We start from the raw sequence: 16468 nt of genomic DNA, 5'->3' as shown, positions 1-16468 counted from the left end.
CTGGCTCATAGCAATCTGCTGTATATATAGATCAGACAACATTTTCCAAGGCTTCAGACTAAGCATGTTTTGGTAAATAAGTATCATTTCTTCACAAATGCAGTTGTAACCAGAGTCCAGCTCTAGCATAGCAATTGGTCCTAACATAAATAAAATGATTGCTGAAACAATTAATGCCATTAAGATCCTCTTAACATAAAAGCAGTTAATTCTGGGGCATTAATGGTAGCTTCAACACCTGAATTGAAAAGTGGTGGTGGGGAATCTCTTTCCTGGAGAAAAGTATGGTAACAGATATCCCATATTTCTCTGTCATCTGTCTTGCATTCAGTGTAATTACTCCTTTCCATTTCCCCATACCAGTTAATCTAGACAAGTTTTAGGTTAACTCACATTTTCTCCTAAAGTTCAACAGGCTGAAGGAACCAGAAGGTGCTTGGCAGTTGTTGGAGATCAAAAGGAAACTTTCAGCTAGGCTTCAGATTCAAAGGGAAAACCTTTATACCTATGTTTTACAACAGACAGGTTTTAGTCTTGTTGTGAATTCTGGTGGGTGTGCTGCAGGGGCGAGGGGGAAACTATGCACATTCTGTGAAGTAAGTGTAAAAAATGTCTTCACATTTTCAGGGTTGTTCTGACAGTTTAATATTATATAGAATAACAAAGTAGCTTATTGTCACACAGATGGAACAATATTAGATAACTGAACTGCTAAGTATTCATTCCATAATTAATTTGTATAAATATAGGCATAATACCTTAAGTATCAGACTACTAGATTTACCACTTTATGAAGATAAACTTTCAAAATCTGTCCAAAAGCAAACAAATGATGCACAATTGTTTGTGCAAAATTTAATTTTTCCAGAAAATACTGTGTAAAATTACGTTTTGTCACTTTGAAATTGCAGCGAGGGTGAATGTGGATTGGGGTTATTCAACATGATGTAAATATATATATGCTTTTGTTAAGAAATGCCCACTTGTTTTTGTTCTGAAGAAAACCGATGTGATAGAAGAATACACAAAATAGCATTCCTAAGTAGTGCAAAATCTACATACATTGGTTACATTTAATTTAACTGAAGTCTCAGTCCTATTTCAATGAATACAGCAGTAGCATAATGCATGACATTATGTAAAAGAGAGAGCCCAAGTTTCCAAAAACCTTCATTTGGGTAAATGCCACAAAGCACAAAGCACTTCTAATCAATTTCTCAGCTATCTCTCTTGCTTATCTTACCAGCGTTTCCTCCACATCTGTGCTGCTGAGGTTATCATTCCTACCTACTATTTCCTAACTCTTGCTACTGTCCTTTCTCCCCGCACAGCCATTGCAGCTACCTCTTTTTCCTTCCTGTCCAACAATTACTGATCAGATGTAGATACCTTTTACCCATACCTTTGGTGAAGCCTTACAGTTTGTGCTGTTGTTGCCTAACTCAGAGGCTCCCATGTTGCTACTCTGCATTTGGCACAGGAAAAGAGAAGGGCCATACCTCTAGAGCACATGCACACTGAGCTTTCTGGTCATTTTCAAGTTTCACAGCTTGACTACTTTTCGTGTAAAACTAAAGTACAGTGCATAGGAATGCTTTCATTTTCTTTAGTGTTAGAATCATGTGTGGCTGAAATCTTATTACGGTTAAATACTGTTTAAAATCTGATAAATGTTCTTAAGGTTTTAAGAACAACAATAATGTAACCACCAAATGAACTGCAGTCAACTTTATATAAAAAAAACTTGGTATTTCATCGCCTTATTTCATAATAATAAATATTTCATAATTTTCTGTTTCAATTTTAGCTCCTAAATTTCTTCCCAGACTGTTCATTTCAAGAGGCAAGTTGCTTATTGATAAATCACTTGAGAAAAATCAATAACTAGTAGTACTTTTTAGTGTCTAAAACTATGAATCAGCAGCATCTCAGTTTGCACAATTGTAGTGAATTGATTATTATTAACTTGTCTATCTGATCCATTTATTTTCTATGTCATAAATGTTCAAAACATGATTTTCATTAATTTTCTGAATAACAATTCTACTAACTTGTAGTTTAGAAGTATGCTCCTAGCATTCAATGGTCATTTACTGACAGATAGTGTAAAGATAATAAGAGTTGATTTGAATGTTGGGCTGAATATTAAATAATCAGTAACTTCTATAACAAATGTGATCTGTAAAGCACTGCTACTGCAATGTTTATTTCTGAAGACCAGAGGTCTGGGCCCAACCCTTGATGGTGATTCAGAAATAGTAAACAAGGCCATCCACTAAATTTACAGGGGTATATGAAGTTGTCTTACACGGTATTAGTCCACTGGCCTTTTTAGCTCACCCCTATCTATGCAAATGGGTTCTGCTTCTCCCAAGTCTCAGGCAGAGGTTCTTCTTCTGCCACCTGAAATCCTTTTCATTGGAGTCAGTATGGATTGAAGCTGGGAGCTTTTGCATGCAAAGCATAGGCTCTGCACAGGAGTTCCTGGTATCTCTTAAAAGTCCCACTCTGCTGAGCCTGGCCTTAGAAGGCTTTTCCTCTTGGTTCCATCTGTGGCTCCCAATCCTGCTGTCTCATGAAAGTATCTCCTATCAACTATGATATGTAAGCAAGCCTACATGGTCTGAGGCAGTATTCCTAGGAATACTGGATTCTGGAGACAAGCCATGGGAATACTGTTAGCTTGTGCCTTCTTTGTAAGATTCCTGGGGGACATCTGACTGGCCACTGTTGGAAAGAGAGTGCTGGACAAAAGATGGAGACAAGCAATTCTTAAGACCACGCACCGAATACAAATCAGAGGTGAGCTCTGTGCCCCAAACACCCCCTCCCCAAATTATTTCCCCTTCTAAAAATGACCCCTCTTGACTCATTTGCTGCAATGCCATTGAATGCCATGCTCGGAATTGTTCCCCCTCATCCAACTTCCCATGTTTAAAAAAAGCCAGAGGGAAAAACAAATTCAGGCAGCCTCACACAGCAGTATTGCACACATTATTTCTTCAGCCTTGAAAGATTTTTTTCTTTTCTTTTTAGAATATGCTGCTGCAGATGTCATGACTGCTAGCTTAGAAGGCTTTTAAGAACGATAAGATCAATTTGTGGAAGATTAGTTATGAACAACTATTGTCTGTGACAGCTAAATGGAAAGTTCGTGTTCAGGGGGAGTGTACCTCTGAATATCAGGTGCTAGAGGAAAATGGGGGAAAGCTATCACATTTGAGTTTCCAGGGAAATCTGGCTGGCCCAAGTGTCTCCAATAATTCATATCCCCAGATGCCCCTAGTTAATGCTTCCCTCTGCTGCCCATCCCCCAAAATAAAACTTCCCATTTTTTTCTGAACCATAAGCTCTGTCTTCCCAAGTCTTTTCTGCCTGGTCTCCATTTTTTCTTGTTTTGTTCATAATAAGTTGGCAGGAGGATCTCTTCCCATCAGTCTTCTCCTGTCCTAACAATTCTGTTTTCTCCTCCAGATGGGAGAATGAAGGTATGAAATTTTAAAATGGTCAGCTGCTGTCCAATAAGCAAATCTGCACCACTGCCCAGGTGGCAAACCTGCCCTTTTCACTCATCCCCCTTCCCAGTGCCACAGCACAAGTGCCCATGCAATACTTTGGACTAATTTATAGGAGCCAGCAGAGAGTAAATCCATTTTGTACCGCTGTGTTGGCATACTAGTGCCAGCGGGTACACCCACTCTGAGCTTTAAAAGCAAAATCCTAAGTTTAAAATTGTGTCAGTTGCATAGATCTTTTAAGGATTTCCCCCTTTTCCAAATTGGTAGATGACAGTGTGCTATGCAAACTGAATAAGAAACTCTGCACCTGCACCAAGTGATTCTGGGTTCTGTAACATTCTTTTGTTTTTTAATCCATAAATTGACTGCGAACTCTTCTTCGGCTAGGGAAAGGTCTAATAGTTGATTTACTGGGAAATACCGTAATAAAGAAAGAAAAACATTTAGTAACTATTCACGTGTATGATACTTGCTGTAGAAAGCTGCAACATTGTAATTATCCTATGCAAATTGCTTTCTTGGCTCTCTGGTACCTTGGCATGTTGGCCCTTTTCCAAGCTTGTTTGTAGCACTCATTAAGATATGGCACAAACACCTCCCATCTTACAGTGGCATTGCATCCCTGCCTTTGTCTATTCCACCCCAGGCTCATCACAGGTGTCTGCCACCTACTAGCTCCCTTGCCCCCTGTGTGCACATAGGTATTGCCACCACAAAGGGTGATTGCCTTATTAGTCATTCACTTAGCTTCTCCCATCCTCCTCTTTGGGTGCTGGGTGGCATTTTTTACAGAGGGCTCATCTTCCCGACTCTGTTGCCTGCTATCCAGGTGGCTGACAGTTTCGAGAGGTGGCAAGCAAAGCAGAGCTCTGTGTCTTCTACATCCATGTCTAGCTCTTACCTCTAGCCTCAACAGAGCTTTTGTTCTAGGGAAACTATACCTCACTGTTGTGCAGCCAAAGAGAAAGTGGAACAGTAGTGTGATGTGCCAGGTTATATCTGAGGTTTCTGTCTTGTTTCTTAGCAGAGAGAGAGGAGTGAGAGATGGATGTCATCCATCTCTATCTGATTCCAGCTCCCTCCTGTCTTTCTTGATTCCAGCTTGAAGGCAGGACAGAACTGCAGGAACAGCTGGCTTAGCACACTGGTGGGGACTGTCCATCCTGAAGGCAGATGGAGGAATTGGGGAAGGCAAGCAGAGCAGGAAATTGGTGGTTCCTCTTTGGATAATTACTTAAAAGGCTACACATATTTACATGATTGAAATATTTGTCTGGTTTTTCTGTTTGAAGATTTGTGAATTTTTAAATGTCCCTCTGGACAAGCTTCAGCAATTTTTAGCAACACAGATTTAGATGTAGAGATGCGGCCCATGTGACCACTGGGGCTTTCTGGCACTTTCCTGCTTCAGCCCTTGCACTTCTTAAAAGTAGATCCTGAAGACTGGAGAGCCCTCTAGTTCAGTGTAGGGCTATTTGAAAATATGCTATTTGAAACAATTCAGAAAACATCAACTAAGCTATCATTCCAGCCTCTGCTTCCCCCTACCATCACAACTCCATTCATTGAAAATGAGCCCAAATGAAAAACATCTGGAAGCTGGCCATTTTCCCCAAACCTAGGGCAGTATTCAACTAAACAGTTTCACTAGCTCATTGACATTTAGTTTCCTGTTCTGAGGGATCACTCACCTCCGGAGCAGATTTAGGGTGTGAACTGGGAAAAGAGAGGGTGAGGAAGTTTGGTTGGGCCACTAAAAGTTTGTGCTGGCAGAACTGTTCAGGTGCGGCAACCACTGAAAATGCTTTTATACGTAACTTTGTGTTGACTGGGTGGAAGCATAGCATAGGATGCAAGAGTGAAGTCTTGGCTGTTTATAGGCAGTGACTGAATGAGGCGGAGGCAAGTGCAGAATCACTTCAATTTGTCTCTTTATTTGGGGTACACACAGAGCCAATGGACATCCTTACAACTTGTACATCTATGAGCCCTTCTTATATGAGATGATGCATCTATTTTGTACTCTGATACTAACATCCACATTAAAATATATTGAAATGTTCCTTAGAGGCAAAAATGGCAGTAATTAAATAATAAAGGCAGACTTACCAAGAGGTTCTGGGAAAAGATAGTATAAAGAATAGAAAGACAGGTGCTTTTGTCCAGCAGTTTGACCCCCCCCCCCATGTTTTATTTCAGGGTGTTTTATAATGAAAAAATATATACAGAGATACTAAGTGTTCATCATTACACTACATAAATTAGCATTTACGGTATGCATTTTTTACTTCAGTTGTATTACCCTAAATAATTTAATCTGAAAACTTGTTGTTTATTCAGTCACTATTTTGTGTGACTAAGACTGAACTAACTATAGTTCATGGCCATGTATGAATTGGTATATTCGTTTTAAAATTTAAAAGTGTTCATGATTTAGAAGATGGCGGCTAACTAATCTTATCTGAAAGTGACAGAAATGTTAGCTTTTACCATTAAAGTGATGGTGGTGAATATTCTGATTGGAGGTAAGGGGTCTTTACTTAAGAGTACAATCCTATGCATTTCTACAAAGAAGTAAGTCCCACAGAGTTCACTGGGGTTTATCCCCACAAGATCGCAGCCTTAGTACCATACAGCAGATGTGAAATGACCTTTCAAATGCACCACTTCATTTAGGGCTGCTTCAAGTGACAGTAGTACCCTTATCATCTGCAACCCTGTAGGCAGCCATGAGTGTAAGTTCTAAAGCACAAGACAGAAATTTGATTGACAGGCAAGCTGCATTTTTTTCTGGCCCAGCCTTAGCTCATCTATCATCACTTACCAAAAAGGTTATAAGTATATTTTTCATTCATGTTCCCGTAAAACGTTGAAAGGACAAAAGAACAAATCTAGAATCTTATAGGAAACTCTTTATCCAAAATGGTCACAGTTTCTGTGCCAGATGCAGATGATTAAAAGTAGTTCTTGGCCATTGCTGATACATGATCACCTGGCATCAGATGAGAGGGGCTTTTAACTTTGTCCACAACCATGTTAAATCCATGTGAACTGTTAGTTTTTAGCACAGTTCAAAAGCATTGTTTCAACTTTATCTGCACTAGAAAGGAAGAACCAACATTTTTCACAGTGTCATGGGGCAAAACTATAGTGTGTGTTGGCTCTGCAGTACGATTTAAGTTGTTTTAATGAGCAAATAACTATGAGCTTGCTGTAGGGGAGAAAAATGCCCAGAGTTTACAGAAATAAGCACAACTCAGTAGATGCCTTCAAGTATATATAGCAAAAGTATGTCCCAATGTCTGCAGCAATATAAATATATCAAGAGGAAATGCTTTCTCTGTAAACATAACAATATGTGTAAGTGTGAAGAAATAACAGGCTCCTGAATTTATATGCAAGTTACCCTTGAAATCTAGACTATGCATACACCATGTGGTAGATTTTCCCCTTTAATGCTAAATAGTCTTTTTTGCACCTTTGCACAGTTAATTTTATTGTGTACATCACTGATAACTATCCATAGCTTTACAAACTATACTAAGGAACAATTAATTTCATTTGATACAAATAAAACATAGTTCCAAGAAATTATCCCAAGTAGGTACATAATAGTAGCAAAACTAAAAACAAAGTGCAGGATCCAGACCATGGAACATAGTGTCTTCTCACACAAAGTATTCCCAAAGGCTCAGTAGAGCCCTGTCTCCCCACTCTTAGTCTCTCCCTCACATGGGAGGGATACAATGGGACAATGCAATGGGACAATGCAAATATGGAATTAATGGTCTGTGCACACCTCCCTTATCCCATCCAACCATTCCTTTTGCCCCAATACATGTTTCTCACGCTGAGTAACATTGAGATAAAACAAAGTGCCACATGGAGATATAGGAGGCAAACATGCTCCTTTGATTCCCCTTACTATCCCATTTGTGCATTTGTGTTCACACCTGAGCCTATAGCAGCCTTCTCTATGTGAACACTACATGTGCAGTGGACAGATTGTTCCCTGTGTGTCTACTCTACATCTTGTAGAAGAATATGCTGTTAGGCTTTTATACAAGTTCATTGACACTGTCCTTACATTCTCCCACCCTTCTAATTCTTGCCACTTTACAATATAGTAAGCCAAGAATCTTGCTGGTTGTGTATATAGATTTTTAAAATGACTTACAGCGTAATCCTAAACCATGCCCTGCACAGAAGTGAAATCTTATTCAGTGGGGCTTACTCCAGTGTTGTTACAACTGGAGCCCTAAAAAGTTTGTTGTTGTTGTTGGTTAGTCGTTTAGTCGTGTCCAACTCTTCGTGACCCCATGGACCAGAGCACGTCAGGCACTCCTGTCTTCCACTGCCTCCCGCAGATGGTCAGACTCATGTTGGTGGCTTCAAGAACACTGTCCAACCATCTAGTTAACAGTGCTTAATGTGGTTTGCCAGTCCACCAGTAGGTATCCCATCTGAAAATGGACCATAAGTTCTATACCAAGAGAAGTCTTGACTGGGAAGGGCGGGGTATAAATAATAATAATAATATTACTATTATTATTGATGAATTGAAGAAAGAATTGATGCTTTTGAATTATGGTGCTGGAGAAGAATTGATGCTTTTGAATTATGGTGCTGGAGGAGACTCTTGAGAGTCCCATGGACTGCTAGAAGATCAAACCTATCCATTCTTAAGGAAATCAGCCCTGAGTGCTCCCTGGAAGGACAGATCGTGAAGCTGAGGCTCCAATATTTTGGCCACCTCATGAGAAGAGAAGAATCCTTGGAAAAGACCCTGATGTTGGGAAAGATTGAGGGCACTAGGAGAAGGGGACGACAGAGGACGAGATGGTTGGACAGTGTTCTCGAAGCTACGAACATGAGTTTGACCAAACTGCGGGAGGCAGTGCAGAGGTCACGAAGAGTCGGACACGACTAAACGACTAAACGACTAAACAACAACAACTATTATTATTATTATTATTATGAAAATGTCTTCGCATTTGGGTTGTTTCTGAAAATTGTTTTGTTCTTCAGCTGTCTTTTTAGTCTTGAATGATTTTTAAGTGCCCATCTTAATATAGCAATCTGGGGAAATTGACTATTTCAGCTTGACTTTTTTTAAGAGACAAAAATCGATCTTACATCCTAAGTTCATTAATACTTTGGAAATTTATTGTTCTTTTGAAATAATTTTTTTTTTCAGGATCAACTTATTTTTGTTATTATTTTTTTAGTTAAAAGAAGCATTAGATTCTAAAGTGCCTAAATTATTTTAACTTTTAAAAAAATCCTTATTACCTATTTATTAAATGATTTTATACTGCACTGGAACATAGCAGCTTGTTAAAACTTTTTTTTAAAAAAAAACTGCAAAATCATACTGGTGGATTAATATGTGTAAAGCCATCTGCAGAATTTAATTGCAATAGCACCAAGAGGTCCGGTACTATTTAGTTGTTTTATTAGCTATTTCATGCTTTAAATGCCTTCTCTGAAATTAGAAACACAGTTCTGGCAGCTACATAAAATTGGGGCTAATGATTAATAGGAAACGGGAGTGATCCAATAAGCGCTACTTCTGTACAACCTGCGTTTCCATTTATTCGCAGCAGGAGTTGAGCAGTAGCACTCCCAATGCACATCCTGTTGAGCACTGTAAAGAAAGTGCTCCCGTCTTTAGCAGAACAAATCCTGTCCTTGTTTTCCCGGAAGTAATTCCCAATGAGTTCGGCGGGACTTGTGCCCCGAACTGCTGCCTTAGGCTACAATCCATACCTGGCAATGCACACCAGGAATTCAGTGGGGCTCATGTCGAAGAATTCCCTCGTGGCTTCTGCTCTTTAAGCTGTGTGAGCTTACAATTTAGTTTGCATCGACCGACCTTCATTAGAAGTCTTCCAACAAGCCAAACGAAATTTAGAATGTGTTGCCTCCTGCATCTATACCCGACTCTTTCTTCCCTGTGACTCTTGTGTGTGTTTTGTTTAAAAGATGTCTAAAGGTCAATCTCGCCGTTTCTTTCTGGAGACGCGGCGCGTGTGTTCTCCAGACGTAACTCGCCCGGGGGCCCTTTCGCTGCGCGCTGCGGACTCTGTGCGCCCTGGCGCCTCTCCGCCGCTCGGCCTGCCGCTTCTTCGGCTGGGCTGCTGGGGACGCCCAAGCGGGAATCCTCCGTCCAAGCCCCGAGCCGCGGCCTGCCGCCCTTTGTTCTTCCGTCCGCCGAGGGACAACAAAGCGGACGGGCCTCCCTGGACCAGTCACGGCCGCCGGGGCTGGGCGGGCGCAGGTGGGAGCATCTGCAGCTCCGCGGCGCGATTTGGCACGGTCCCGATGGACATGGAAAGAGGCTCCTGGCTCCTCAGGGGCAGCGCTCAAGCTTGTGCCGATAAGTGGGTGGGGGTGGTGGGGTCTCACTGCTTTCCCCTGCTGTTTTGGACTTGAAAGTGTGGCGCTCCCCCGCTCCCCAAAGGGGTGAAAATGCTTGGATCAGCAGCGCCTGGCGCGCTCTCCCCTCCATCCAGTGCTTGCCCGGTGCGCTGCGTTTTTGTTTTGGGGAGCGGTTTGAGAAGCGGAGCCAATGCCGCGCTGCTATCTCGGGGCCATATGGAGAAGCTGCACTATTTTGATTACGCCTGGTGTAAACATTTTAATGTCGGATCCTTAAAATCCAGAGCCTCTCCCAAAGGGGATTAGAACATAATCCTCTCGCTCTATAGCTGGAGTGGATTAATTTCGTATTCTCTCAGTGGCGGGTTTGCTCCCTGAAGGCTCGAACAAAAAGACTCCGCGCTCCTTAAATGTGCCGTGGTATTGGGACTTGTAATTGGAGATTTCCAAAGGACAAGTGTAAAAATGACACACTATTAAGAAGGAGCGTTTCATTCGGTGCCTTTTCAGCGGGCGGTTGGGAGGGGGGCGCTTCAGAGGCTCGGAGTGAAATATATGAAATGTTACACTCAGGTTATGATGTGGGGGAGGGGCGCAGGTAGAGGCTGCTTGACCTTGAGCAGCCACCCCTGCCTTTGCCCTGGACGCGTTCCCGGATCCTATCATCTCCTGCAGGGCCTGGGCGAGAAGCCCCTTTTCGAAGGGGCTGGAGGAGCAGCCACCATTCCAACGCCAACCCTACAAGCTGGACCCTGGCAACACGCCCTCTGCTTTATTACAGTCTGCCTAAGTTGGGATAGTGCGCGCTTCTCCATGGGTACGGCATATTTGCAAAGCAGTAGCGGAAACTCCTAGCCAAGCCTAAGCCTGACCTCTCTTCTTGTGTGCTAAAGCCAGCAGGCTAACTCAAGTGGTGGCGGGGAGGCGGAATTCGACCAGGGAGTGCTTTTAAAAATACACTCGAATGAAACAGTCCAATTACGTAAAGTTTATTCAAGACAATTATAAAAGCAAATTAAGAGGGAGGTCATCAGTTGATGTGATAAAGACAACAAAACAGTTTCTGGCTAAGCAGTCTAGTGCAGTCTAGTTTAGCCATGTCATTTGCATTGTTTCTCCTTGCTCACCCTGAGAAAAGTGAAGTCTTCTTGGATGACTATGCCATTAACCCTTTCGTTTCAGAAGAGGGGGTTGAGTTCTCTCTGATAGGAATAGCCACTGAAACCAGTCACCTCTGCACATAAGGCAAAGGTTGCAATTTTCAGAGTTTTAACTCCAGAGATGAGACTCACATAATCAGGTATTGTTTGTGGGGATAAGCTATCAGCACTGGGAATACCATAGAAAGGTGAAAATTAAGAAGCAGATTGTGGATTTAAGAAATCTGGGAAGGACATAATCTGAGGAATCTCTTGATATGCCTTATAGTTATTCCAGCCAAATAGATATGGGGTTATTAAAAGTGTGCAGGTCTGTAGAAAACATAGGTTATAAATCTAGGGTAGCCAACCTGGTACTCTTCAGATATTGCTGCACTTCAACTCCCATCAGCCCCAGCCACAAGTCCAGTGGCCAGGAATCATGGGAGCTGTAGTTTAACCATACTTGGAACTTACCTCTAAGTGATAAGCAAATGTTCATTTGCTCTTACTGCTGAGCATATTGTTCGTTAGTGTACTTTTTTCAAGCATTGAATTAAAAGCCTGGTTTTTTAAAAAATTGTTTAATTGTATTGTTTTGTGAGCTCACTATTAGATGCCACTATCTGGACTAGTCCAGAGGTGGCTAGAGCACCATCTGTTCCAGTTTACATGGATGAGTTTAAATTGTTGCAGCCTGATGTTGACAAACTGCTTGGAAGAGGGTCTGGCTGATCACTTGTCCTTTCAACTCTTGCCTATTGTGATGTATGAGAGTGAACCTGAGGGGTTTAACAGCATAGGTCCATGGAGTGGTGAATGCCATGTTGCAGAAGGATGAGGTACCATTGGCTTTTAAAGATGTAGTGTTGTGTCCTCTCCTTCACAGGACCTTCCTGGACTTAGAACTGTTGAATAACTATTGCCCAATTGCTAACAGTCCCTTTTAGGCACGATGCTCAAGATTTTTGTGTCAGTTCAACTTACAGGTGTGCTTGGAAGAAGTTGATTACAGTCTGGGTTCAGGCCCAGTTATGGCACCAAAGCTGCCATAGCCGTCCTAGTGCTACCTTGTAGGCATTTGATACTGCACACCATAGCTTGGAGCAGTTTCATGGGTTGGAAATGGAGCTCCCTCTGCACCAAACTGCTGTTGTTTTACTCCTACCTTCATGCTTCCAGAGACTTACCAATGTTGAACTATATCTTGACATCATAGGAGTTCTCATAACCTCAGGGCTGGACTACAGTACTGCATTATACATGAAGCTTGCATTATACACGAACCCTTGAAGACTGTTCCAAAGCTACAGCAGTTGCAAAATGCAGCAGCCAGAGGGCTGGCAAGAATTCCTAGCTAGGCACAAATTACAGTTCAGAGCATGGTTTCCCTAGTCATTTTGTGTACTGTATTGTGGAATGAATCCCATCTGTAAATTGGGATAGTTTGACTAATTGAGAAGTTGGTGTTCCATGTCATTTTTCCAGAATGTCATTTACAGCCCTGAATAGGTATTGGGACTTGTTTTCTGAGAAGGTTCTGTGGCTTAATGCATGAAACCTATCTAGCTATGTGTGACTGCTGGATTTGGATGATTTGGCAAGCTCAGAAGTTAGCATTCCAGAGCATTTACTCTGTTTATGAACCAGAACGGGTAGTTCTGTGGAATATTTTTGTGGTTTATATTATATATGTGACTTGTAAAGGTGATAGATCTAGTTAGCTCTGAAGTTGTTGTGCCCTGGCCATTCCTCTCTTACAGATGGGTTCTGGATGTGAAGGGGTTAATACATAATATTTGAAGGGTTTCCATTCTAAAATATTACGTCTAACACAACTTCCCGGTTTGGGCATTCCACCATGTTCCATAGGAAAGGGACCATAAATTAACAGTAAGGAAAGTATCAGTCGGTAGAGCATGAGACTCTTAATCTCAGGGTTGTGGGTTTTAGTCCCATGTTGGGCAAAATATTCCTGCATCCCAGGGGATTGGACTAGATGACCCCCGTGGTCCCTTCCAACTTTACAATTCCATGATTCTATGTGGATTCCCCTTACTGGACTCTTCCCTACCACCCCACCCAGCAAGAGAGGGCCAAGCAAGTGGAGTGGTGGTTGCTCTCACCACCTTCTGTCACACGTGCTCTCTCCCTGGGTGGCCCTCCAGGGTCCAGTCCCCCCTTTCCAGCAGACTGGGGGGGGGGGGCAAATGAGTTCAGAGAGGTACAGATGTTCTTGGGAAGGGCAGCCACCATCTTTCATTGCACTTTCTTCAGGTGCCCCCACTGGGCCAAATGTCCTTCCCCTGCATGAGCCAGATAAGAGATGGTCAGTGATCAAGGCGAGGAAGCAGCTGCTTGCAGCCACCACTCAGTCGCCCGCTTTTTGTTGGGGAGCAGGAAGCAGCTGCCTTCTGCTTTTGGGGGTGGTGGTGGCAGAAGCAATGGGCTGGCAAAGCCCAAAGCAAGGGGTGGTGGCTGGGTAAAAGGACCAGCACTTAACAGACCACCCCAAGACACAAGGACCCTGAGTGCTGACTCTGCTTTCCATCTCTGATACCTCCTGGCTGGGATAATATCAAGGCTTGCTTACTTACATAGGTTTTGATAATGAAATACTCAGGAATATTCATGCTGCTAAGTAACACCCCACCACCACCGCTTTCTTCCCTTTCGCAAAAAAATAATAAAAAAATAATGGAAATATCTTGTGATCCTTCGAAACGCCATTGGTTTGAGTGGTAGCTGTTTTTGCCTAGTTCAGGCTCCTATAGGATTTCACAAAGTCATTTGTTCAGAGCGCTTGGAAGTGTGAGGGGGTCTTCGCGGGCCTTTTGCTCTGAAATCTCCGCGATGCACTTATTTACAGCAGCCATTCTGAAAATTAAAACCGGCTCGCCACTGTCATTATCCCTTGCGCACCCACGCCCCGCACACAAAAGATTTAGGCATTCTCTCTCTCTCTCTCTCTCTCTCTCTCTCTCTCTCTCTCTCTCTCTCTCTCTCTCTCTCTCTCTCTCTCTCTCTCTCTCTCTCTCTCTCTCTCTCTCTCTCTCTCTCTCTCTCTCTTTTGATGAAGAAAAAGATTTCTTGTTATAGTCTCTGGCCTCCTGACCGCGAACTACCAGCCACTTCCTTTTTATTTTGCCCATATAACAAGCGGGGAGCCGGGAGGTAATTGGGTTAACTACCTGATCTTCCTTCTGGGAGCGCGCGAGGCCCACTAAACGCCTTCTTATCATGATCGACTATCACGCGGCTCCCCAACTGCATCATCTTTAAGGGCCTTTTTTTTATTTTCTCGCCGAGGCATGTAAAGCCCCGGCGCTCGGGTGGCGAGGAAGGGTTAAAGGCAGACGGGGGCGGGGAGAGGAGAGGGGCCGGGGTGGTGAACGCGGAGGGGCGGAGAGAAGCAGCAGCCAAGCAGGGCCCGGGAGCTGCTGCTGCCTGGAGAGCTCGGCCTGCCATTACGCACAAAGGCGAGGGGCCTGGGGAATCGAAACCCAAATCCACTTGTAATCGCACGAGAGAATCGCGCGTAATTACTTGAGCGACCGAGATTAAGATTGATGAGCCTTTAAAGCGCCGTTTCGGATCGATCCGCTGCCCTAAGCAGGAGCCCCGCCGGCCAGGAGGGCGGCCCGCTTGCCGGCCTGCTTGCTTGCTCGCCGAGCGCCACTGGCGCTGTCCGGCCAGAGGGGGAGGCGGCAGGGAGGACGGAGCAAGGGCGATGCCCGAGCCCCGCGCGTATGGGCCGCATCAGCTGACTGGGGTGAAGAGGCCAGGCTGGCCTATTAGGCGCGGGGAAAACAAGAAAATGAACGAAAATAGAGTTTGTCTCCATATTATCCAGCCCCTGGTGGGCTGGCTTGAGAGCTGTCAGAGGCGGGAAGCCGAGCGTTGCCTGGGGCTGGGTGGAGAGCAGGGAAGGAGGCGATGCTCGGAAGGAAGAAAAGTTAGCGCTGAAATGAGGCCTGCCACGCTCTCTGTCAGGCCGAGAGACTGGCTGAGGCCGGGCTAAGTGGCGGGTAGGAAGGGGAGCCTCCAGCGGGATCCGTAGAGCCAGGAGATTGGGCCCTGGAGGAGGGCAGAGCTTGGCAGCGCAAAGGGTGGTCGGACCGAGTGCCAGCCAGCCGGGGAAAGGCTGCTGGAGAGACACCAGAAACCAAATCCGTCCGAGCACAACATTTCACACACACGCGGAATTAACAGTCTCAGCACCTAAAGGAAAAAAAACAACAATATCAGCAGCCAGATAATACTGTACTATGCCTTCTTGTTTCCCAGTTTCTAAAATGTGGCATCAGTGTATTGCATTTCATGTTATTTGAATAGATTTCTCGGCTTATTTATCCATAGGACGGTCTTGGCTCAATATCCCAATATTCCATGCATTTATTTTTATGAAATCTGCATAGATCTCGAGATGGAATTTCCAATAAATTCGTTTAGGATCCGGATGGGAAGTCTCCTTAGAGTCAATGTAATAATGGTCCGCAAAAAGCCTTATGGCACCTTAAATGCTAACACATTTATTATGGCATACGCTTGTCAGACCATCAGATGCCTGGTTCCTATTACTGGTCCTCCTGCTCTGAGGCGCCCCAAGGCGCTTGGCTCTAAGGCTGCCGTCGCCAAGACCCTAACTAGGCAGCCTGACCCGCAGAATACTGCCGGATCCGCCTCACAAGGAAACAGCAGAGGATTGCGCTGCACAGTACTAGAAATGCCCAAATAATTTCGGGATTTTCTTGCAGGTTTGAGCTACAATTCTGTGCACATTTACTTGGGAGTAAGCCCCAGTGAATTCCGTAGAATATACATGCGCGTAAGCAAGTTAGAATAACTCTGAATCTTTTTGTTTTGGAGTAATTATGCTCTCAGCATTAACATTTCAATAAATTTCAGAGGGAGAGAGATTGTTTCTGGCGCCTCTGTGGAGACAAATTGTTTTCTTTATAACAACTGTTATTTCACAATAAAGGCTGCACTTAATTTTACACACACATATACATTTTCTGCACAGAGAGAGCCCTCGTTTAGCATCTGATGTCTCGCAGATAGTTTTATGATGTAGAAAACACTGCATTACCTAACGTCCAGAATAATAAAAAAGAAGTAAAACATATTCGATATGTGTGGTGCATAATTTGTATTGTAATTTTATGACTAGATACAGGAAGCATAAATCTAAATATATTTTATTGGAAGCTTCTCTGATTTTTATTCCGTGACACTGCTTTTCTAAATACTCGCTACCCGTCTTAGGCTGCGCTTCATACACACATGTGCAAACCGGTATATTTACTGAATTGAGTGGGACCTGTACTCGCCCTTTATGGGATTGGGCTTCGAGATTAGGAAGAAAGGGGCTATTTTCATCCGCGGGCTGTGATCCCCCCACCCGCACCCCGCTAGTACTGTATTCTC

General features: G+C 43.5%; 1 protein-coding gene across 4 annotated transcripts in view; it reads left to right on the top strand.

Annotated features, from left to right (window-relative positions):
- The window catches only part of NBEA (neurobeachin), a 365422-nt gene that overhangs the window by 197267 nt on the left and 151687 nt on the right, over nt 1–16468 (top strand). Inside the window, exon 1 of one of the 4 annotated variants that reach the window (XM_060273786.2) lies at nt 14443–14576. The exons of the other annotated variants lie outside the window; for them this stretch is intronic. The gene's annotated coding sequence lies outside the window, so the exon portion shown is untranslated. Of the gene's footprint in view, nt 1–14442; nt 14577–16468 lie in introns of those variants that run through there. 4 annotated transcript variants of the gene reach the window in all.

Source organism: Zootoca vivipara, chromosome 4, assembly GCF_965207765.1.
Source record: "Zootoca vivipara chromosome 4, rZooViv2.hap1.1, whole genome shotgun sequence".
Lineage (NCBI taxonomy): Eukaryota > Metazoa > Chordata > Lepidosauria > Squamata > Lacertidae > Zootoca > Zootoca vivipara.
Note: the sequence above shows the minus strand (reverse complement) of the source record. Positions and strands in the feature narration are given on the sequence as shown.